Here is a 25144-nt window from a genome sequence, read left to right as displayed (position 1 = left end):
GGTACAAAAGTGACTGCAGAACTGCTTCTCGCCCTCGAGAATCCTGTCACCACAAAACCAACACGAACTCCGTAAGCATGGAATTGCAGGGCGAGTTCCAATACGTCTTTAAAAGGAAAATGTGGCGCCGAAGCCATAAAGATTGGACTATGGAGCAATGGAAGAAAGTCATTTGGTCGGATTAGTGTTGTTTCACATGGTTTCCGACTTCTGTCCGGGTTCACGGTCCATCAGTGAAACATGATGGGGAATCGATGATGATTTGGAAAGCCATATCGTGGTATTTCATGGACCCCATTAGTATTGTTCAACGTCACGTTACTTCCAAAGATTTTGGTAGATAAAATCCATCCCATGATATAATGTTTGTTCCCTATTGGTGATGCTGTTTTTCGAGACGAGAGGGTCGCTGTTCACAGAGCTCAAATCGTCCATACTTGGTTTTGTGAGCACGTAGATGAATTGTCCCATCTCCCCAGGCCACCATAGTCACCAGATCTTAGTATTATTGAGCCTTTTGATCCATTTTGGAGAGAGGAGTGCGTGATGGGTATCCACCTTCATCATTGTTAGCTGAACTTGCCATTATTTCGCAGGAAGGGTGGTACAAGGTTCCCTTGAAAACCGTACAGGACTTGTACGTATCCGTTCCGAGACGACTGGAACCAGCGACTTTCCTAGACGGTATAAGGCGTGGTAACGTGTTGTGACTTTATTTCCATATTTTCGCCCACGCTCTGTAGATTCTGAAGGCGTTTGTTTGGGTTGTCGCCTAATATGAAAGAGGAAAGTGGACCAAAGTACAGACGTGAATAGAAGCATTCGAGGTGTGGTGTTCCAGAAGAACGCTATAGATTAGATGAGTAGATCCAGTTCCCAGTGAGGAGGTGCTGAATGGAATCTGGGAGCAAAATAATTTATGACCCAACTTTACCAAGAGAAGCGATCGGGGGACAGGGCACGTTCTCAGGCATCAGGAATCGTTAATATGGTAATAGAGGTAGTGGTTGGTCAAAGCTGAGGTTTGAATGTAGTAAGCGGGTTCAAATGTACGTAGGATACAGTGTCCGAGCAGACTTACAAGATAGACCAGCTTGGAGAGGTGCACAAAACCAGTTTTCGGACTACAGGCCGGAAAACGCAGTCTACAAAAAGGACGGTACTGACACACGGATAACTTACGAACTATTTCAAGTTCTTGTTCGGCTTCATATACGATACCATATTATACGTGTGTACGAGTGCTGTCTATGAAGGATGGTCGGCCGCTGTGGTCGAGCGGCTGTAGGCACATCAGTCCGGAACCACGCGGCTGTTACGGTCGCAGGTTCGAATCCTGCCTCGGGCATGGATGTGTGTGATGTCCTTAGGTTAGTTAGGTTTAAGTAGTTGTAAGTCCAGGGGACTAATGACCTCAGATGTTAAGTCCCATAGTGCTTAGAGCCATTTGAATCATTTTATTGAGGATGGATAGAAGGACGAAAGAGAGATGTAGAGGAAAAGCGGTCAGAGAACTTCCCGTCGACGTTGAAATCGCTAGAGACGGGTAAATTGTCTCTGGTTAAAAACTATGCAAGAATGTATCTTCGTTGCCTCAGGATAGCCTGGCTGTCTCGTAGTGTGAGGTTAGCGATTCGAATTCTCTGATATTATGAGAGTTTTAATTGTACAATTACTGTGTACGCCCTCTAGATTTGCGGGGGATATTGAAGCAAATTCCTACATATGCGTCTGATTATTGTGAAGAAATGTAACAGTACACTGAAAAAATGTACTTTACATTCATATGTGAGCCGTACATGCAAGATGGCTGAATATTCGAACTTCATTAAATGGAAGCTGACGTAGATTGCAGAAAACCTTGTAAGCAGGGCAACCACAGTTGTGAGTAATCATCTGGGGGATTGAGAATTCGCTTCAGCTATAATTAATATTTTTGTTATCAGATCACACCCGGCTCGTGGGACACCTACGGATATGGTTTTCAGTGTCACTAAACATGTTGTGATCTGATTATAAAAATATTTAAATGCAGCTGAAGCGGCTTCTTAAATCCCCAAGAATTTTAAAATGCATCATTCCTTCATTCGACTGTGGAAAGTTACAGTAAGAATGGAGGGACGATACTATGAAACTAACATGTCTCTAATCCGAATGAGTGCCATAGCACATCTGTATGTCGTAATCTCGTGTAAAACTCAAAGACTGCTTATCAAATGTCAGGTGCTTTGCTTTGAGGTTTTAATTGTAAATATAGAAAGTCCTACAAACTTTTTCTTTTCGTGAAGTTGTATGGAAGAGACGCTAAGATATTGAAAGGTGAGGATTCATAGCTTCGGCAAGCAAGGGCCATGGAAATCTCGTACGCACACACACAAACATAATGCGCTCTGGCATATCGCACGTCAGTGATTTACGCGGGTGTTTTGATTGCTGCCAACGTGCACTGCGCTATACAGGTACCCACATATTTCCTGTTCTGACACTGGCCTTGCGAAACTTCCGCCTCTCCTTGTGCGCCAGCAATACTATTTACTGTTTCTCCGCTCCAGTCCCTAGTATGACGTATGCTCCCGTGCTGTGTTTAAACTGCAGAGTATTCTGCGACTCATAGCATGACGACAAGCAAGTGCTTTCTTGACTCTTGTCATAATCTCAAATCAGTTCCTCGTGCGGTAGCGTTCTCGCTTCACGCGCCCGGGTTCCCGCGTTCGATTCCCGGCGGGGTCAGGGATTTTCTCTGCCTCGTGATGACTGGGTGTTGTGTGATGTCCTTAGGTTAGTTAGGTTTAAGTAGTTCTAAGTTCTAGGGGACTGGTGACCATAGATGTTAAGTCCCATAGTGTCAGAGCCATTTGAACCATTTGAATCAAATCAGTTCCGTTCATCCTATAATGGCTGTAAACATCAGATGCTGCCGACATATTTTGGCGTTAGGAGTGGACTATATTGTCGACGAGTATCATTATTCTGTAATTTTAGGAGATGAAGCCTGGCGCTATAAGTACAATCTGGAGACTAAGTGACATTCAGTGGCATGACGTTCATCGTTTTCCCCGACTCCCAAAAAAAAATCGGCTGACGAAATTCAAGATCAAAACGATGTTGATTTCCTTTTTCGATAGCAAGGGCTTGACGCACCATGAAGTTCTTCCCCAGAAAGGTGAACAAGGCGATGAACATCATGCCATTGACTATTGCCTGGTCTCCAGATCGCATTGGTAGCCCCGGGTCTCGGTCTTCTGCAATGATTCGGCTATCCAACAACACGCGACCACGGTGCTTCGAGCGATTCCACACGATGCGTATGATGCAGTTTCCAAAGCTTTACAGCACATGTGTGTTGTAGCAAATGGCGATTACTTTGAAGGCCAGTAAAGATATTTTGTTTGTAACTCTTATCACCTTTATTTTCTGAGGTCATTCACCGGACTTTTCAGACGCACGTTATAGGAAGACGGGAAAGAAAACTTAGGCGAAATTATCAATTGAAGATATAAAGTCTGAAAATGAGTCCCTGATCGTATTTTTGGTACTTTATTTTACAGATCCGTCTTGATCACACAAAATTTTACACGTCACTATTACCGGTTTCGGCTACTGCCATCTTCAGATCTGTTATAAACAAAAACAGTGTGTAACCAACAATTCCACGTATAGTATGTCAGTAGATATTTTATTGTGAGAAGCTCGTTTTGCCATGAGAAGTAGACTACTGGCCATTGAAATTACTACGCCAAGAAGAAATGCAGATGATAAACGGGTATTCATTGGACAAATATATTATACTAGAACTGACATGTGATTACATTTTCACGCAATTTGGGTGAATAGATCCTGAGAAATCAGTACCCAGAACAATCACCTCTGGCCGTAATAAGGGCCTTGATACGCCAGGGCATTGAGTCAAACAGAGCTTGGATGGCGTGTACAGGTACAGCTGCCCATGCAGCTTCAACACGATACCACAGATCATCAAGAGTAGTGACTGGCGTATTGTGACGAGCCAGTTGCTCGGCCACTATTGACCAGACGTTTGCAGTTGGTGATAGATCTGGAGAATGTGCTGGCCAGGGCAGCAGTCGCACATTTTCTGTATCCAGAAAGGCCCGTACAGGACCTGCAACATGCGGTCGTGCACTACCCTGCTGAAAGGTAGGGTATCGCAGGGATCGAACGAAGGGTAGAGCCACGGGTCGTAACACATCTGAAATGTAACGTTCACTGTTCAAAGTGCCGTCAATGCGAACAAGAGGTGACCGAGATACGCCAGTATGGCGATGACGAATACACGCTTCCAATGTGCGTTCACCGCGATGTCGCCAAACACGGATGCGACCATCATGATGCTGTAAACAGAACCTGGATTCATCCGAAAAAATGACGTTTTGCCATTCGTGCACCCAGGTTCGTCGTTGAGTACACCATCGCAGGCGCTCCTGTCTGTGATGCACCGTCAAGGGTAACCGCAGCCATGGTCGAGCTGATAGTCCATGCTGCTTCAAACTGTTCGTGCAGATAGTTGTCGTCTTGCTAACGTCTCCATCTGTTGACTCAGGGGTCGAGACGTGGCTGCACGATCCGTTACAGCCATGCGGATAAGATGCCTGTCATCTCGACTGCTAGTGATACGAGGCCGTTGAGATCCAGCAAGGCGTTCTGTATTACCCTCCTGAACCCACCGATTCCGTATTCTGCTAACAGTCATTGGATCTCGACCAACGCGAGCAGCAATGTCGCGATACGATAAACCGCAATCTCGATAGGCTACAATCCGACCTTTATCAAAGTCGGAAACGTGATGGCAAGCATTTCTCCTCCTTAAACGACGCATCACAACAACGTTTCACCAGGCAACGCCGGTCAACTGCTGTTTGTGTATGAGAAATCGGTTGGAAAGTTTCCCCATGTTAGCACGTTGTAGGTGTCGCCACCGTCGCCAACCTTGTGTGAATGCTCTGAAAAGCTAATCATTTGCATATCAGCGTATCTTCTTCCAGCCGGTTAAATTTCGCGTGTGTAGCACGTCATCTTCGTGGTGCAGCAATTTTAATGGCCAGTAGTGTAACTGTAATTAATGACTACGCATACCACATTTTAACCATTTTTGAGATACTGGTTAATCATTTACACTAGCTATAGTGCCCTCTGCCGGCCTCAGTTTACCAGACGCATTCTGATCATCACCAGCACTTACTATGTACCTACGTTTAATTTGACATTGATACTACATCAGAATATTTTATGGTATGTCTGGCTGGTATACATGGCTGTTAATCATGTATACACTTTTTATCTTTCTTATGTAGCACCAGGACTTTTATAGATTTAGCGTCAGCGAAATGAACTTAGTTGATTACACACTGTTTTTATTTGTAACATATCTGAAGACGACATTAGCCGAAACCGGTAATAGTGAAGTGTAAAAGTTTGTGTGATCAAGACGGACCTGTGAAATAAAGTTACGCGAAATTGCTAACATAATACGCGAAATAGCAATCACTGAAGAATAATCGATATTTTTTGCATACAACTGCTACTGTTGCCTTCAAGTGACTAACTTAGTCCCATTTAATGCGTCAATATTTCGTTACATTTAATCTACAATGAAGCATTCAGTTTTACAATTTTCACCCGGTTTATCTTGTTGCTGTTGCAAACCTCGATATACCGGAGAGGAATGCACTCAGTAGTCATAATTAATAATAAAAGGTGGTGATTATTAATCAGACATTCATGTTTATGTAAAACGATCGCCGGCCGCTGGACTCATTTCTGATGCAGCATGTTGCTTAAAAACATTTTTGGTGATTTAATGCCTCATAAAATTGTTATTTGCTCGAGTTGAGCGCACGGCATCACGGTACAGTTTGCACCGTTAATTCAGCGTTGAGTTAATTAGTTTTAGGGCTGGGAACACATTCCGCGCTATTTACGGTTGAAGTCGCACAAGTTGGTCGACCATTCCTCGATTATGTTTCCGACTGCAGTACTCGATAAATTTATAGCTGTGCGCCACAAACCACTATGCCGGAGCGATCGTGCCGTGCCCCAGTCGTTTCTGCCGCCTTTCCTTTCCCTTTCCCGTTCACGGAAGACCAACTGTCCAGCTGTGTAAGCTCTAACCCCTCATCACACCTGCACGAGATACTACGGTAGAGAAAGTAGTGTGTCACTTCACTCATCTTGGGCTAGCGGCTCTCTTTATGCACAACATCTAAACTGGAGCATCTGCCACTGTAAATTAAAGAATTTTTGCTTCGCGTTCTAATGCTGATTAAAGAAACCTGACAAACTGAGCTGTTCTTCTCCGAACATCCTGTCTCTTCCTTTAATCCAATGTGATTAAATTCGCACTAGCGAGTAAATCCCGCCGCGCGGGATTAGCCGAGCGGTCTCAGGCGCTGCTGTCATAGACTGTGCGGTTGGTCCCGGCGGAGGTTCGAGTCCTCCCTCGGGCAGGGGTGTGTGTGTTTGCCCTTAGGATAAGCCGGCCGGACTGGCCGAGCGGTTCTAGGCGCTTCAGTCAGGAACCGCGCGACCGCTACGGTCGCAGGTTCGAATCCTGCCTCGGGCATGGATGTGTGTGATGTCCTTAGGTTGGTTATGTTTCAGTAGTTGTAAGTTCTAGGGGACTGATGACCTCAGAAGTTAAGTCCCATAGATTTCAGAGCCATTTGAACCATTTTTAGTTAAGTCCCATAAGATTTCACACACATTTGAACATCATCAGTAATTCCCAATAATGAGTTGAACGAGTGACGTCCTTCGTCGATGAGCTGTAGTTTGCGATTTTCTTACATAACCGGCTTACTCACAGCTAGCTTCTGACTGACTACGTCATTGATGGTGCAGTGAAACCCGTATCTAGTCTTTTCGCCAGTTTGAACGTGTGGGATTAACTGAATTTGACATTCGGAAGGACGACGGTTCAATCCCGCGCCCGGCCATCCTGATTTAGGTTTTCCGTGATTTCCCTAAATTGCTCCAGGCAAATGACGGGATGGTTCCTTTGAAAGGGCACGTCCGACTTCCTTCCCCAATCCTATGAGAGCGACAACCTCGCTGTTTGGTCTCTCCCCCAAACAACCAACCAATTGAATTTGTGTTACGTTAAAAAACAGGTACCAGTATTTCGAAAAAAACGTTGGTCTCTTGCACATTTGTCTTGTGTATTTAGCTCTAAGGATTCAAGAAATTAATGTCCAGTCGATGACAAACGCTTGACCAATACAGGGACTAGACAAAAATATGGAAACACCACAAACACAACACATTACAGTGCCTAATATGATGTAGGAAAACCGTTGGCATTGAGAACAGTTTCCAGTCGTCTCAGAATGGATAAGTAGTGGTTCTGTATGTTTTTCAAGGGAGTCTTGCAGTGTTCTTCCTGCGCAGTGGTGGCAAGTTTAGGCAACGGTAATAGAGGTGGATAGCGATCACGGACCCTCTTCTCCAAAGTAGAATAAAAAGTTTATAATATTACTTGAAAATACAGCTCTTCGGTTGCACAGGTAAAAAATTTTCAACTTTACCTAGGTTTCAACTGCTCTAAGGCAGCCTTCATCAGAAGTAAAAAATTTTTACATTACATAGATTACATTTTTTACTTCTGATGAAGGCTGCCTTAGAGCAGTTGAAACCTAGGTAAAGTTGAAAATTTTTACATTACATAGAGTACATTTTTTACTTCTGATGAAGGCTGCCTTAGAGCAGTTGAAACCTAGGTAAGGTTGAAAATTTTTTACCTGTGCAACCGAAGAGCTGTACTTTCAAGTAATATGATAAATTTCGTCTACGATTGCTGCATTATCGGCCATGTTCAAAATTGTAGAATGAAAAGGCTCAGTGATACTGAGGTCTGGTGATGGCCGGTGGAGACACAATTGATCCTCATGCTGTACAATGTGAGCTGTGTGAACAGGAGCCCTGCCATCTTGGAATTCAACATCATCACTGCCGGAACAAACCTTGTACAACGTCTGGATCAGCCAAAATGGTCACATGGTTGGTTCAAATGGTTCAAATGGCTCTGGGCATTATGGGACTTAACTGCTGAGGTCATCAGTCCCCTAGAACTTAGAACTACTTAAACTTAATTAGCCTAAGGACAACACACACATCCATGCCCGAGGTAGGATTTCAACCTGCGACCGTAGCGGTCGCACGGTTCCAGACTGTAGCGGGTCACATAGTTCTTGGCAGTAATGCGACCTAGCAGAGGCTCAAGGAATGCCACGATATGGATGCCCAGATCATCACCGAACCTCCACCATGTTTCGGCCTTAGGACGTAATCTCGGCCAGAAGTTGGAAACAGTCTGAAACAAGACTCATCCGACCCATTGACTTTCATCTAATGCCCAAGTTGTGTGGCTTCAGCTCCACGTTTTCCTTTTAGAGACATCACCGATGACTGGGTTCGGTATTTCAGTTAGCCCTGCAATTCCCTGCTCCCTTGGTGTTGTTTTTTATGCTGACAGGATTCGCGAGTGCGACATTCAGTTCTGCAGTGACTTCTGCAGGTGTTGTTGACTTATTTTTCCCACAATCCACTTCAGTGATAGTCTGTCACGGTCACTTACTACACACTTTTGTCCGCGTTGAGACGTCACGGATGTTGATTTTCCGCAATCCCTGTATGCGGTATAAATCTTCGATACAGTGGCTCTTGAAATACCAAACACTTCTGCTAGCTTCGTTACGGAAGCACCTACCATGCGAGGACCAACCATTTGCCCACGTTCAAATTCACCGAGCTCCGACATAATACACTCACAGTTACAGAGAACATTGTCCTGAAAACGACGGACCTTTGCAACGTGTTGAGAACATTGCACAAGCGCCATTCGTGGTGAAATACAACACCGGAGCCGGCCGGGGTGGCCGAGCCGTTCTAGGCGCTACAGTCTGGAACCATGCGACCGCTACGGTCGCAAGTTCGAATCCTGCCTCGGGCATGGATGTGTGTGATGTCCTTAGGTTAGTTAGGTTTAAGTAGTTCTAAGTTCTACGGGACTGAAGATCTCAGAAGTCCCATAGTGCTCAGAGCCATTTGAACCATTTGAACAACACCGCAACCTGCAGGCTTGGTAAGTATCTGCATTTATTTTCAAGCATGCATTTTTGTCCAGCCCCTGTATAAACAATGCTTGGAGTGTTTGACAACGTAATGGGAAATTGGCCACAATCTTTCGAAGGACATGTCCGACGTACGTCGGGAACTATTTGCGGCAAATAGGACCTTGGTACTTGGAAGGGAACGAACCCAGTGTCTGCCGAATGCGAGGACTGAGCCCTGAACGCACCGTGGCCTCCCTCCTTCGGGGCGTTTCGAGACAGGTCTTCGTCCTGGAATCTCATTGACTGGAGTGGAATTGTCTTCAGTAATGATTCCGGCTTCGAACTGAGCCGCGATGTCCAGCGAAGGCGTGTCTGGAGACGGGCCGGACAGCGATGGGGTAACAACGGCTGGACAAGTGGGAGTGAATCTCTGGGATACTATTTCGTTTCGTAGCAGGAGCCCTTTGGTTGTCATCCGCGACACCCTTAGAGAATAGCGGTTGGTCGAGCATATTCTACATCCCGCTTTGTTGCCCTTCGTGGCAAGCTATCCTGGGCTTACGTTGCAGCAAGGTAACGCTCGCCTGCACCGCCGAAAGTTTCTGCTGCTTGTCTTTATGCTTGCCAGCCCTACCTTGAGGAGCAAAGTGGCCCGATCTTTCACAAGTAAGAAATTTTGGGACAGGACCCTCCAGGCACATCAAGATTTTGTCGACCTAATGGACCAATTGGACAAGATTTGGCGCGATGTCCCTCAGGAGTACATTCAACAAGTCTGTCCATCAACGCCAAGCCGAGGCAGAGGTGGACCAATGCGTTATTGGCGTGCCGAGTTTGTGAAGTTCTTCTTCTCGAATAAATCACCCAGTTTTTCTGAAATTGTAATCATTTGTCTGCACATCCACATCACATCTGGATAATTCCTTCGTGGCGCGTCGTTGTTTATATCTTGTGAGTGTATTTTGCTCTCTATCTCTCTGCACTCACCTGTTTCTCGGCATCCACACCTGAACCGAGCCAGCACCGTGTGTGTTGACATGATGAACACATAATCGAGGCAGAAGCCCTAGAAATGGACCCCCTTAGCTACAACTGACCCTGACATTCAGTAAGCACTGGACACCGCATCAGAGCGTCCTCCGCTGTGTCGTCGCGGCAGCTGCCCAGCGGGACAGCAGACGCCGGACGTCTGGGCGCCGCGCAGATAGCACGCGCCACCACCCGGCGGGCCCTTCCCTGATTGTCTCTGGGACTCGCTGCAGCTGCTGTCCCCGCAGCAGCGCGTGGGCGTGTTAGCTGGCGCCGACTCTGCAGCCGAAACTACTGGCATTGGCCCACTTACCACACTAACCCTTTAACTGCTAATGACGCATACAGTGTGGTCCATTGATAGTGACCATGCCAAATACCTCACGAAATAAGCGTCAAACGTAAAACTCGTCTAGCTTCAAGGGTGAAACCAGATGGTGCTATGGTTGGCCCGCTAGATGACGCTGCCATGGGTCAAACGGATATTAACTGCGATTTTTTTTAAAAATAGGAACCCCCATTTTTTGTTACATATTCGAGTAGTACGTAAAGAAATATGAATGTTTTAGTTGGACCACTTTTTCCGCTTTGTGACAGATGGCGCTGTAATAATCACAAACGTATAAGTCCGTCGTATCACGTAACATTCCGCCAGTGCGGACGGTATTTGCTTCGTGATACATTACCCGTGTTAAAATGGACCAGTCCGCAGCTCGTGGTTGTGCGGTAGCGTTCTCGCTTCCCACGCCCGGGTTCGATTCCCGGCGGGGTCAGGGATTTTCTCTGCCTTGTGACGACTGGGTGTTGTGTGCTGTCCTTAGGTTAGTTAGGTTTAAGTAGTTCTACGTTCTAGGGGACTGATGACCATAGCTGTTAAGTCCCATAGTGCTCAGAGCCATTTTAAAAATGGACCATTTACCAATTGCGGAAAAGGTCGATATGATGTATCGCTGTTGTGATCAAAATGCCCAACGGGCGTGTGCTATGTATGCTGCTCGGTATCCTGGACGACATCATCCAAGTGTCCGGACCATTCGGCGGATAGTTACGTTATTTAAGGAAACAGGAAGTGTTCAGCCACATGTGAAACGTCAACCACGACCTGCAACAAATGATGATGCCCAAGTAGGTGTCTTAGCTGCTGTCGCTGCTACTCCGCACATCAGTAGCAGACAAATTGCGCGAGAGTCGGCAATCTCAAAAACGTCGGTGGTGAGAATGCTACATCAACATCGATTGCACCCGTACCATATTTCTATGCACCAGGAATTGCATGGCGACGACTTTGAACGTCGTGTACAGTTCTGCCACTGGGCACAAGAGAAATTACGGGGCGATGACAGATCTTTTGCACGCGTTCTATTTAGCGACGAAGCGTCATTCACCAACAGCGGTAACGTAAACCGGCATAATATACACTATTGGGCAACGGAAAATCCACCACGGCTGCGACAAGTGGAACATCAGCGACCTTGGCGGGTTAATGTATGTTGTGGCATTATGGGAGGAAGGATAATTGGCCACCATTTTATCGATGGCAATCTAAATGGTGCAAATTATGCTGATTTGCTACGTAATGTTGTACCGATGTTACCAACTGTTCGACTAAAATTGTGAGCCATATGTTTGTGACTATTAGAGCGCCTTCTATTACAAAGCGAAAAAAGTGGTCCAACTAAAACATTCATATTTCTTTACGTACTACACGAATATGTAATAAAAAATTGGGGTTTCTATATAAAAAAACGCAGTTGGTATCCGTTTGACCTATGGCAGCGCCATCTAGCGGGCCAACCATAGCGCCATCTGGTTTCCCCATTCAAGCTAGACAAGTTTCGTTCTTTGTAGTCTTTTCGTTTGACGCTTACTTCGTGAGATATTTGGCTCGGTCACTATCAATGGACCACCCTGTACACACGAAAGGAAATGAACATGCGAGGAGCGCTAACATCAAATACACACGTTTTGAGGTTTTCTTAGTAACTGCACGTTATTAAAAACGCACTGTATATGAACGACTGGTATACAAGCCCATCTCTGCACCACTACGTGCCCGAAGGAAGAACAAATGCAGTAGGTACAGCTCGTATGAACAGGAAAGGTCTGCGAAAACTTGAAAACAAACTCCAAACAGGTGAGACACAATGTAGATGAACAGACGATGTGCTGTCTTCGAAGTGGCGTCGCCTTTACTATAAAACTTTCTCTTGCACTTGCTGGATGTTTTGGATCGTGGTGGATATTGACGGGAGTCTTTCTCCCTCCTCATACGTCACACTTGTCCTGCGACTTCCCAAACATCTCGCTCCAAAAAAAAAAAAAAACACTTTTACGTGACACGGAACTATTCCCTTACTGTGCTGAAAGTCTAAGATGAATTTCAGACCCTTTCACCCCTTTCGAACAAGGAAATGAATCACTGCTCGTTGTTCCTCCTTGGAGGAGTTCCTCCAGCTTCTCGGGACTGACATGTTTACGCCGCCACTGACAGAATGCAATTGAAGTGGTCGGGGTTGACTGGCGCGTACATGACAGCAGTGGTACCAATTGCCAGCGCGCGCGAAAATTTCAAAGGTATGTTGTGACGAAAGTGTATACAGAGTGTTTTAAAAGTCGACGGCAAAAGTTCAGGAATGGATTCCTCATGCCACAATAAGAAAAGAAAAAAACGCTACGTTAAAATCGGTCTGGAAATACATCATTAAAATTTTCTTCGACCTTTAGCTCCTACAAACTGTACTGTACATCGGTAACGCCAGCTTTCTGGCTACATATCAGTGGAAATGTTCAACGTGACCTCCTTCTGGCTGAATACATTCTACATGTTTGAAAGTTTTACAGTGTGTGGTACATCCTTTAGGAACAATATTTTGCCGGCCGGAGTGGCCGAGCGGTTAAAGGCGCTACAGTCTGGAACCGCACGACCGTTACGGTCGCAGGTTCGAATCCTGCCTCGGGCATGGATGTGTGTGATGTCCTTAGGTTAGTTAGGTTTAAGTAGTTCTAAGTTCTAGGGGACTTATGACCACAGCAGTTGAGTCCCATAGCGCTCAGAGCCATTTGAACCATTTGAACAATATTTTCATTTCTGCACATAATTTCCATCCCTCTCAACTGCCTTACGCCATCTTGGAACCAGCGCCTGTATACCCGCATGGTAAAATACTGGACCAACCTGTTGGAGCCACTGTTTGACAGCGTGCACAAGGGAGTCATCATCTTGTTCCACGAAGAGAGTCTTTCAGTTCCCAGAGAGATGATAGTCACATGGAGCCAGGTGAGGACTGTAAGGCGGGTGTTTCAGTGTTGTCCATCCGCGTTTCGTGATCGCTTTCATGGTTTTTTGACTGACATGTGGCCGTGCATTGTCGTGCAACAGCAAAACATCCTGGTTTTGCCGATGTGGTCGAACACGACTCAGTCGAGCTTGAAGTTTCTTCAGTGTCGTCACATATGCATCAGAATTTATGGTGGTTCCACTTGCCATGATGTCCACAAGCAAGAGTCCTTCGGAATCGAAAAACACCGTAGCCATAACTTTTCCAGCAGAAGGTATGGTTTTGAATTTTTTTTTTCTTGGGTGAATTTGCATGATGCCACTCCACTGATTGCCTCTTCGTCTCTGGTGAAAAATGATGGAGTCATGTTTCATCACCTGTTACAATTCTTCCAAGAAATCTCCACCATTCTCATACTGTTCCAAAAGTTCGCTGCATACCGTTTTTCTTGTTCCTTTGTGAGCCACTGTCAACATCCTTTGAACCCACCTGGCACAAACACTTCCTTCCCCTAGCCCAACGTAGTGTGACAATTCCTTCACTGTGATGCATCTGTCAGCAGTCACCATTTCGTTAACTCTCTGCACATTGTCTGGAGTGTGTCCAGTAGAAGGCCTGCCACTGCGAGGTCAATCATCAATATTGCCGTGCCTTCTTTCAACACGTAACCTGCTTGCCCACCGACTAACTGCTGCAATCGACAGCAGCGTCTCCACAGACCTTTTTCAACCTCTTGTGGATGTTTCCCACTGTCTCGTTTTCACAGCGCAGGAATTCTATGACAGCACGTTGCTTGTGACGAACGTCAAGTGTAGCAGCCATCTGGAAGACATGCTATGACGGCTCCACTCACGGGAACAGGTTGAACTAAATTTGAAAACAAGAGGGAAGGATGTATCTTGACACTGTAAGACTTTCACACATGCAGAGTGAAAACTGTATTTTTACAAAAGTAGTGTTCATTTATTTTGGAGTGACGGGGTGGCCAAGCAATCGGTGCGCCTCTACCTATCCAACGCTCAGACAAATGTGCATTCACGCCGTGCCTCCGGGCAGACAGACTGAAGCGTGCGGGAGCACCTTCGTGCATCAAATACAGTTGTCGACGCGATACGAGTGACAAGTCTTCCAAGTGGTCAGGCAGTGCAGCGCAGTGCCGAAGAAATCTGTATAGTTCTGTTCAGTAAGCCTCCTTGGAAGGACGTTTGGTCCCAACGAGTAGTTGCCAACAACGACTGCCTAGACGATAATGGAGAACCTCTGTTGGTGAGACGATTGGTTAGTTGCTTATCGATTTGTGTCTATCCACACCTGGTGGCTAAGCAGATTTTGGATTGCGTCTCTTGTGAATGTGGCTTCATGGTTCCAATAGCTCTGAGCACTATGGGACAACATCTGAGGTCATCTGTCCCTTAGAACTTAGAACTGCTTAAACCTACCTAAGGACATCACACACATCCATGCCCGAGGCAGGTTTCGAACCTGAGACCGTAGCCGTCGCGCGATTCTAGATTGAAGCGCCTAGAACCGCTCGGCCATCACAGCCTGCCAAAGTGGCTTCATCTGTGAATAAAACAACAGCTGCTTAGTTGGGCGTCATAACACATTGCTGCAGGAATCACTGGCAGGACGTTACTGTTGGAGGATGATCTGCAGGAGAGAAGGGTTTTACATATTGCAGATGGTATCGATATAGCATTTTTCCACACATATGTGTCCAGATCGTCACATGCTGATGCCAGGACTTTGGTGTACGTCTTGGCCGACCCCCCGCTGCCTGATGGACGTGTGGAACTCCAGTATTCACACGCCAGCCATGAATTCCGTCAATGTCTTTGGGTCTGGTAATCTGCCAAATGGGCAGAGTTCCTGGTACAAGCGACGTGCCTTCAATGCACTGGTGTCCGCCAAAGCGTACATGTAATGCATGGTCAAGCCCTCTTGGTTGGTGTGCATTTGCAGACTGCAAACCACGTGCACAGGCAATTACAAACCACCCTATATACTTCTTTGCTAATGACTACGGATATATTTAACGTTCAAAAATGGGTCAAATGGCTCAGAACACTATGGGACTTAATCCGACGTTATCTGTCCCCTAGAACTCAGAACTACTTAAACGTAACTAACCTAAGGACAGCACTCCCATCCATGCCCGAGGCAAGATTCGAACCTGCGATCGTAGCGGTCGCGCGGTTACAGAATGAAGCGCCTAGAACCGCTCGGTCAAAACGGCTGGCTAACGTTCCTGGCAGTTTTGTGTCACTTCAGAGCAGACTGCACATCATAATTACTAATCACACATAAGCCGACAGCTGCGTATTTAACTGGCGATCACTGCACTTCAGGTGCGTTTGCTGTAGAATATTCAGTCCCAAATCACATTGATTCACAAATTTATTACTTGTGTAACACTTGTAACCGGCATCTTGCGTTTTCCGCCTGCAGTGCGTGCTGCGTAACATGATCAAACAATTCTGTAACTATGCATTTCCGCCGGACTCATGCTCACATAGCCTTTTTTTCTCCCGGTTACATGAGGAATCCATATCTGAACGTGGCCGAGCGGTTCTAGACGCTACAGTCTGGAACCGCGCGACCGCTACGGTCGCAGGTCCGAATCCTGCCTCGGGCATGGATGTGTGTGATGTCCTTAGATTAGTTAAGTTTATGTAGTTCTAAGTTCTGGGGGACTGATGAGTTCAGAAGTTAAGTCCCATAGTGCTCAGAGCGATTTGAACCATTCCTGAAGTTTTAGCGCAGAGTTCTCCAAAAAATGGCTCTGAGCACTATGGGACTTAACATCTATGGTCATCAGTCCCCTAGAACTTAGAACTACTTAAACCTAACTAACCTAAGGACATCACACAACACCCAGTCATCACGAGGCAGAGAAAATCCCTGACCCCCCCCCCCCGGGAATCGAACCCGGGAACGGGAAGCGAGAACGCTACCGCACGACCACGAGCTGCGGACGAGTTCTGAAATACCCCCTACAATATCTGACTTTTCCTCTTTTGAAGAGTAATGGTACTGTAACAGTTCATAGGAGTGCAGCCGGAGCTATTTTTCCAACATGCTGTGTTCAGTTTCTTGGGAACTGTTCTAGCGAGTAACAAAGCTATTAGGATATCCCGTTCGTTTGTATTTTGTTTATTTGGCGACAGTGTGGCAGGCGTGAACTTCAACACGGTTCTAGGTACAGAATACTACAGGATTCGCTGTCTCTACAGGGCGAAATGATATACTGCAGAGCAGCTCTCTACGAAAGCTGCGGTTCGTTAGTTTTACTGCAGTACATAAATAATGTAGTGAATGGTAGGGAAAGAGACATAAATGAATTATGGGAGAGAAACTAGGAGACGACGACTTTGCTTGTTTGTTTTCCCCGTAATTAGAACCGCACATCGTTCAGTGTTCGTGCATTGTGCATTTTATATTCTTACGAAATATAAATTGCGTTTCATAAGTAATAAAAATCAAGTTGCTCGTGTAACTTCTCGCAATCATAAAGAAGTCTATGTAATTATCATTATTACTTTGTACTCTGTACAACGTTCTTCGTCATGATCGAAGGCAGTTGCTTCGTCTTGTTATTGATAAGTGCGGGAGTTGTTTGGGAATAACAGAAACATGTTTGTATAAGCTCGACGAAGTACTGAAGCTACATTTGATATGCTTTTGTTCTGCGCTTTTTTTATTGTACCTATTTTGAGGTAATAGCGTTTCCCGTCGCTTTATGATAAATCTGTATTGCTTTTTTTATTTTTCTTACAACATCCGTATGTTTCACGTTACAAATCAACAATTTTCGAGTAAAACCTGAACGGAACACTGACAGTTTCAATTTTGCTATAAATGCTGTTTATTTTTAAGTGACAGACTGGAGGAAAACCATCCAGAACAAAAATGTTGCGCGGTCTATATCTACATGGATACTCTGCAAATCATATTTAAGTGCCTGGCAGAGGGTTCATCGAACCACCTTCACAATTCTCTATTATTCCAATCTCGTATAGCGCGCGGAAAGAATGAACACCTATATCTTTCCGTACGAGCTCTGATTTCCCTTATTTTATCTTGGTGGTCGTTCCTCCCTATGTAAGTCGGTGTCAACAAAATATTTTCGCATTCGGAGGAGAAAGTTGGTGATTGGAATTTCGTGAGAAGATTCCGTCGCAACGAAAAACGCCTTTCTTTTAATGATGTCCAACACAATTCCTGTATCATTTCTGTGACTCTCTCTCCCATATTTTGCGATAATACAAAACGTGCTGCCTTTAAACTTTTTCGTTGTACTTCGTCAGTCCAATCTGGTAAGGATCCACACCGCGCAGCAGTATTCTAAAAGAGGACGGACAAACGTAGTGTAGGCAGTGTCCTTAGTATGTCTGTTACATTTTCTAAGTGTCCTGCCAATAAACCGCAGTCTTTGGTCAGCCTTCCCTACAACATTTTCTATGTTGGTTGGTTGGTTGGTTGTTTTGGGGAAGGAGAGCAGACAGCGACGTCATCAGTTGGTTGGTTGGTTTGGGGAAGGAGACCAGACAGCGTGGTCATCGGTCTCATCGGATTAGGGAAGGATAGGGAAGGAAGTCGGCCGTGCCCTTTCAGAGGAACCATCCCGGCATTTGCCTGGAGCGATTTAGGGAAATCACGGAAAACCTAAATCAGGATGGCCGGACGCGGGATTGAACCGTCGTCCTCCCGAATGCGAGTCCAGTGGCTAACCACTGCGCTTTTCTATGTGTTATTTCCAATTTAAGTAGTTCGTAATTGTAATACCTAGGTATTTAGTTGAATTTACGGCTTTTAGATTAGACTCATTTATCGTGTAACCGAAGTTTAACGAGTTCCTTTTAGCACTCATGTGGATGACCTCACACTTTTCGTTAGTTAGGGTGAACTGCCACTTTTCGCACCATTCTGATATTTCTTCTAAATCGTTTTGCAGTTTGTTTTTGCCTTCTGATGACTTTATTAGTCGATAAACGGTCTTCACTCAGTTTCTAGACGGTTCACCGCTTCCGGTTTCTAGAGATATCTGTTAAGACACTGATCGCATAGGCAAACAAAGCGATCGAAATGAGGTAACGCCCGACAGCTATACAACGCACCAAATGTACAGCTAACGCGGTTACTATCTTAACTGACCAAACCTACCGTAGACTGCGCCTCCTTATGACAGTGTGCGGTGGCTTACGACAGTTTTGCAACTCTAATTATGATACATGTGAGGCTGCTCTAGACTGCTGGAACAGTTAAATGTTTCACCCTTTGTGGAGATGTGCCTGTCATTTCCTTTACACTACAGCCGTTTTCGGCGTTCTCTTGTCCCATTACCGTAACCCATTCGAGTTACTAGGAACAAAACGTGTTAGTACATTCATTTTCTTTGTCCCCTTTACCAGCACGCTAATCATTGCAGAACGTGTGACGACGACTGTAAAGCGTCACGCGACGCGGATGGTTGTTCATGTGTGCTTACTCCGAAGTCGTTACACAGCTGTACATAGCTCGCTAATACTCGTAGTACCTCCCGACACGCTTCGCTCGACGCGTTGTGTAGGTAACGGTGTCTCACTGCTCCGACTGTTTCACTGTTCTGTGTTGTGAGCGTTTCACGCACATCGTGTTTCCGGCCAGTGTTTGAGTGTCACAAAATCCGCCTGTAGCCGATCGCAGGCTGTACCCATCATGTTGTTACCACCCCCGCTACGATGACTGGTTTGTATGCAGTTCTCCACGCTAGTCTAGCCTGTGCAAGCATAACTACTGCATAACTGGTGTGACTTACATCCATTTCAAACTGCTAGCTGTAGCAAGCGCTTGGTTTCCTACAATTTGTAGCTCCCCCCCCCAACCCACACATACACACACTTTCCAAGTTTTCCGAACTGACGATTCCTTGACACCTCAGGATGTGTCCAATCAACCGATCTCTTTTAGTTAATTTCTGATTTCTCTTCTCACTAATTCCATTTGCTTCATCCTCATTAATTATTCGACATATCCACATAACGTTCACCGTTCTTCTGTGGACTACATATAAAAATCTGCCATTCTTTTCTTATGTGAACTCTTTATCGTCCATTTTCACTTCCGTGCAAGGCTATACTCCAGAAAATACACTCCTGGAAATGGAAAAAAGAACACATTGACACCGGTGTGTCAGACCCACCATACTTGCTCCGGACACTGCGAGAGGGCTGTACAAGCAATGATCACACGCACGGCACAGCGGACACACCAGGAACCGCGGTGTTGGCCGTCGAATGGCGCTAGCTGCGCAGCATTTGTGCACCGCCGCCGTCAGTGTCAGCCAGTTTGCCGTGGCATACGGAGCTCCATCGCAGTCTTTTAACACTGGTAGCATGCCGCGACAGCGTGGACGTGAACCGTATGTGCAGTTGACGGACTTTGAGCGAGGGCGTATAGTGGGCATGCGGGAGGCCGGGTGGACGTACCGCCGAATTGCTCTACACGTGGGGCGTGAGGTCTCCACAGTACATCGATGTTGTCGCCAGTGGTCGGCGGAAGGTGCACGTGCCCGTCGACCTGGGACCGGACCGCAGCGACGCACGGATGCACGCCAAGACCGTAGGATCCTACGCAGTGCCGTAGGGGACCGCACCGCCACTTCCCAGCAAATTAGGGACACTGTTGCTCCTGGGGTATCGGCGAGGACCATTCGCAACCGTCTCCATGAAGCTGGGCTACGGTCCCACACACCGTTAGGCCGTCTTCCGCTCACGCCCCAACATCGTGCAGCCCGCCTCCAGTGGTGTCGCGACAGGCGTGAATGGAGGGACGAATGGAGACGTGTCGTCTTCAGCGATGAGAGTCGCTTCTGCCTTGGTGCCAATGATGGTCGTATGCGTGTTTGGCGCCGTGCAGGTGAGCGCCACAATCAGGACTGCATACGACCGAGGCACACAGGGCCAACACCTGGCATCATGGTGTGGGGAGCGATCTCCTACACTGGCCGTACACCACTGGTGATCGTCGAGGGGACACTGAATAGTGCACGGTACATCCAAACCGTCATCGAACCCATCGTTCTACCATTCCTAGACCGGCAAGGGAACTTGCTGTTCCAACAGGACAATGCACGTCCGCATGTATCCTGTGCCACCCAACGTGCTCTAGAAGGTGTAAGTCAACTAGCCTGGCCAGCAAGATCTCCGGATCTGTCCCCCATTGAGCATGTTTGGGACTGGATGAAGCGTCGTCTCACGCGGTCTGCACGTCCAGCACGAACGCTGGTCCAACTGAGGCGCCAGGTGGAAAAGGCATGGCAAGCCGTTCCACAGGACTACATCCAGCATCTCTACGATCGTCTCCATGGGAGAATAGCAGCCTGCATTGCTGCGAAAGGTGGATATACACTGTACTAGTGCCGACATTGTGCATGCTCTGTTGCCTGTGTCTATGTGCCTGTGGTTCTGTCAGTGTGATCATGTGATGTATCTGACCCCAGGAATGTGTCAATAAAGTTTCCCCTTCCTGGGACAATGAATTCACGGTGTTCTTATTTCAATTTCCAGGAGTGTATTTTCTGCCACTCAGATTTATATGCGATTTTAAACGATATAGTAATTCCAATCCCAAAGAAAGCAAGTGCTGATGGGAGTGAAAATTGCCGAACTCTCAGTTTAATAAGTCACTTCAGCAAAATACTAAGACGAATTCTTTACAGATGGAAAAACTGGTAGAAGCCGACCTCGGGGAGGACCCGTTTCGATTCCGTAGAAATGATGGAACACGTGAGGCAATACTGACCCTACAACTTACCTTAGATCAAGGAAAGGCAAACCTACGTTTCTAGTATTTGTAGACTTGTTGTTGTTGTTGTGGTCTTCAGTCCTGAGACTGGTTTGATGCAGCTCTCCATGCTACTCTATCCTGTGCAAGCTTTTTCATCTCCCAGTACCTACTGCAACCTACATCCTTCTGAATCTGCTTAGTGTATTCATCTCTTGGTCTCCCTCTACGATTTTTACCCTCCACGCTGCCCTCCAATACTAAATTGGTGATCCCTTGATGCCTCAGAACATGTCCTACCAACCGATCCCTTCTTCTGGTCAAGTTGTGCCACAAACTTCTCTTCTCCCCAATCCTATTCAATACTTCCTCATTAGTTATGTGATCTACCCATCTAATCTTCAGCATTCTTCTGTAGCACCACATTTCGAAAGCCTCTATTCTCTTCTTATCCAAACTATTTATCGTCCATGTTTCACTTCCATACATGGCTACACTCCATACGAATACTTTCAGAAATGACTTCCTGACACTTAAATCAATACTGGATGTTAACAAATTTCTCTTCTTCAGAAACGCTTTCCTTGCCATTGCCAGCCTACCTTTTATATCCTCTCTACTTCGACCATCATCAGTTATTTTGCTCCCCAAATAGCAAAACTCCTTCACTACTTTAAGTGCCTCATTCCCTAATCTAATTCCCTCAGCATCACCCGACTTAATTAGACTACATTCCATTATCCTTGTTTTGCTTTTGTTGATGTTCATCTTATATCCTCCTTTCAAGACACTGTCCAGTCCATTCAACTGCTCTTCCAAGTCCTTTGCTGTCTCTAACAGAATTACAATGTCATCGGCGAACCTCAAAGTTTTTATTTCTTCTCCATGGATTTTAATACCTACTCCGAATTTTTCTTTTGTTTCCATTACTGCTTGCTCAATATACAGATTGAACAACATCGGGGAGAGGCTACAACCCTGTCTTACTCCCTTCCCAACCACTGCTTCCCTTTCATGTCCCTCGACTCTTATAACTGCCATCTGGTTTCTGTACAAATTGTAAATAGCCTTTCGCTCCCTGTATTTTACCCCTGCCACCTTTAGAATTTGAAAGAGAGTATTCCAGTCAACATTGTCAAAAGCTTTCTCTAAGTCTACAAATGCTAGAAACGTAGGTTTGCCTTTCCTTAATCTTTCTTCTAAGATAAGTCGTAAGGTCAGTATTGCCTCACGTGTTCCAGTGTTTCTACGGAATCCAAACTGATCTTCCCCAAGGTTGGCTTCTACTAGTTTTTCCATTCGTCTGTAAAGAATTCGTGTTAGTATTTTGCAGCTGTGACTTATTAAGCTGATAGTTCGGTAATTTTCACATCTGTCAACACCTGCTTTCTTTGGGATTGGAATTATTATATTCTTCTTGAAGTCTGAGGGTATTTCGCTTGTCTCATACATCTTCCTCACCAGATGGTAGAGTTTTGTCAGGACTGGCTCTCCCACGGCCGTCAGTAGTTCCAATGGAATATTGTCTACTCCGGGGGCTTTGTTTCGACTCAGGTCTTTCAGTGCTCTGTCAAATTCTTCACGCAGTATCATATCTCCCATTTCATCTTCATCTACATCCTCTTCCATTTCCATAATATTGTCCTCAAGTACATCGCCCTTGTATAGACCCTCTATATACTCCTTCCACCTTTCTGCTTTCCCTTCTTTGCTTAGAACTGGGTTTCCATCTGAGCTCTTGATATTCATACAAGTCGTTCTCTTATCTCCAAAGGTCTCTCTAATTTTCCTGTAGGCGGTATCTATCTTACCCCTAGTGAGATAGGCCTCTACATCCTTACATTTGTCCTCTAGCCATCCCTGCTTAGCCATTTTGCACTTTCTGTCGATCTCATTTTTGAGACGTTTGTATTCCTTTTTGCCTGTTTCACTTACTGCATTTTTATATTTTCTCCTTTCATCAATTAAATTCAATATTTCTTCTGTTACCCAAGGATTTCTACCAGCCCTCGTCTTTTTACCTACTTGATCCTCTGCTGCCTTCACTACTTCATCCCTCAAAGCTACCCATTCTTCTTCTACTGTATTTATTTCCCCCATTCCTGTCAATTGCTCCCTTATGCTCTCCCTGAATCTCTGTACAACCTCTGGTTCTTTTAGTTTATCCAGGTCCCATCTCCTTAAATTCCCACCTTTTTGCAGTTTCTTCAGTTTTAATCTACAGGTCATAACCAATAGATTGTGGTCAGAGTCCACATCTGCCCCTGGAAATGTCTTACAATTTAAAACCTGGTTCCTAAATCTCTGTCTTACCATTATATAATCTATCTGATACCTTTTAGTATCTCCAGGGTTCTTCCATGTATACAACCTTCTTTCATGATTCTTAAACCAAGTGTTAGTTATGATTATGTTGTGCTCTGTGCAAAATTCGACCAGGCGGCTTCCTCTTTCATTTCTGTCCCCCAATCCATATTCACCTACTATGTTTCCTTCTCTCCCTTTTCCTACACTCGAATTCCAGTCACCCATGACTATTAAATTTTCGTCTCCCTTCACAATCTGAATAATTTCTTTTATTTCATCATACATTTCTTCAATTTCTTCGTCATCTGCAGAGCTAGTTGGCATATAAACTTGTACTACTGTAGTAGGCATGGGCTTCGTATCTATCTTCGCCACAATAATGCGTTCACTATGCTGTTTGTAGTAGCTTACCCGCATTCCTATTTTCCTATTCATTATTAAACCTACTCCTGCATTACCCCTATTTGATTTTGTGTTTATAACCCTGTAGTCACCTGACCAGAAGTCTTGTTCCTCCTGCCACCGAACTTCACTAATTCCCACTATATCTAACTTCAACCTATCCATTTCCCTTTTTAAATTTTCTAACCTACCTGCCCGATTAAGGGATCTGACATTCCACGCTCCGATCCGTAGAACGCCAGTTTTCTTTCTCCTGATAACGACATCCTCTTGAGTAGTCCCCGCCCGGAGATCCGAATGGGGGACTATTTTACCTCCGGAATATTTTACCCAAGAGGACGCCATCATCATGTAATCATACAGTAAAGCTGCATGCCCTCGGGAAAAATTACGGCTGTAGTTTCCCCTTGCTTTCAGCCGTTCGCAGTACCAGCACAGCAAGGCCGTTTTGGTTATTGTTACAAGGCCAGATCAGTCAATCATCCAGACTGTTGCCCTTGCAACTACTGAAAAGGCTGCTGCCCCTCTTCAGGAACCACACGTTTGTCTGGCCTCTCAACAGATACCCCTCCGTTGTGGTTGCACCTATGGTACGGCTATCTGTATCGCTGAGGCACGCAAGCCTCCCCACCAACGGCAAGGTCCATGGTTCATGGGGGGGATTTGTAGACTTAGAGAACGCTTTTGACAATGTTGACTGGAATACTCTCTTTTTGAAATTCTGAAGGTGGCAGGTGTCAAATACAGGCTATTTATTTTACAGAAACCAGATGGCAATTATAAGAGACGAGAGGCATGAAAGGGAAGCAGTGGTTGGAAAGGGAGTGAGACAGGGTTGTGGCCTATCCCAGATGTTATTCAATCTGTACGTTGAGCAACCAGCAAAGGAAACAAAAGAAAAATTTGGAGTGGGAATTAAAATCCGTGGAGAAGAAATAAAAACTTTGAGGTTTGCCGACAACGTTGTAATTCTGTCAGAGACAGCAAAGGACCTGGAGGAGCGGTTGAACGGAATGGACAGTGTCTTGAAAGGAGGACATAAGATGAACGTCAACAAAAGCAAAACGAGGATAATGGAATGTAAGCGAATTAAATCAGATGATGCTGGGAGAATTGGATTAGAAAATGAGACACTTTAAAGTAGTAGATGAGTTTTGCTGTTTGTGGAGCAAAATAACTGATGATGGTCGAAGTAGAGAGGATGTAAAATGTAGACTGGAAATGGCAAGGAAAGCGTTTCTGAAGAAGAGAAATTTAAATTTGTTAACATCGAATATAGCTTTAAGTGTCAGGAACTCT

At 45.5% G+C, this 25144-nt stretch overlaps 1 protein-coding gene across 2 annotated transcripts in view; it reads left to right on the top strand.

The window, feature by feature from the left end:
- The window catches only part of LOC126412256 (tumor necrosis factor alpha-induced protein 8-like protein), a 951546-nt gene that overhangs the window by 713820 nt on the left and 212582 nt on the right, over positions 1–25144 (top strand). The window lies entirely within an intron of this gene.

Source organism: Schistocerca serialis, chromosome 7 (genome assembly GCF_023864345.2).
Source record: "Schistocerca serialis cubense isolate TAMUIC-IGC-003099 chromosome 7, iqSchSeri2.2, whole genome shotgun sequence".
Lineage (NCBI taxonomy): Eukaryota > Metazoa > Arthropoda > Insecta > Orthoptera > Acrididae > Schistocerca > Schistocerca serialis.
This window is presented reverse-complemented; position numbering and strand designations above follow the sequence as displayed.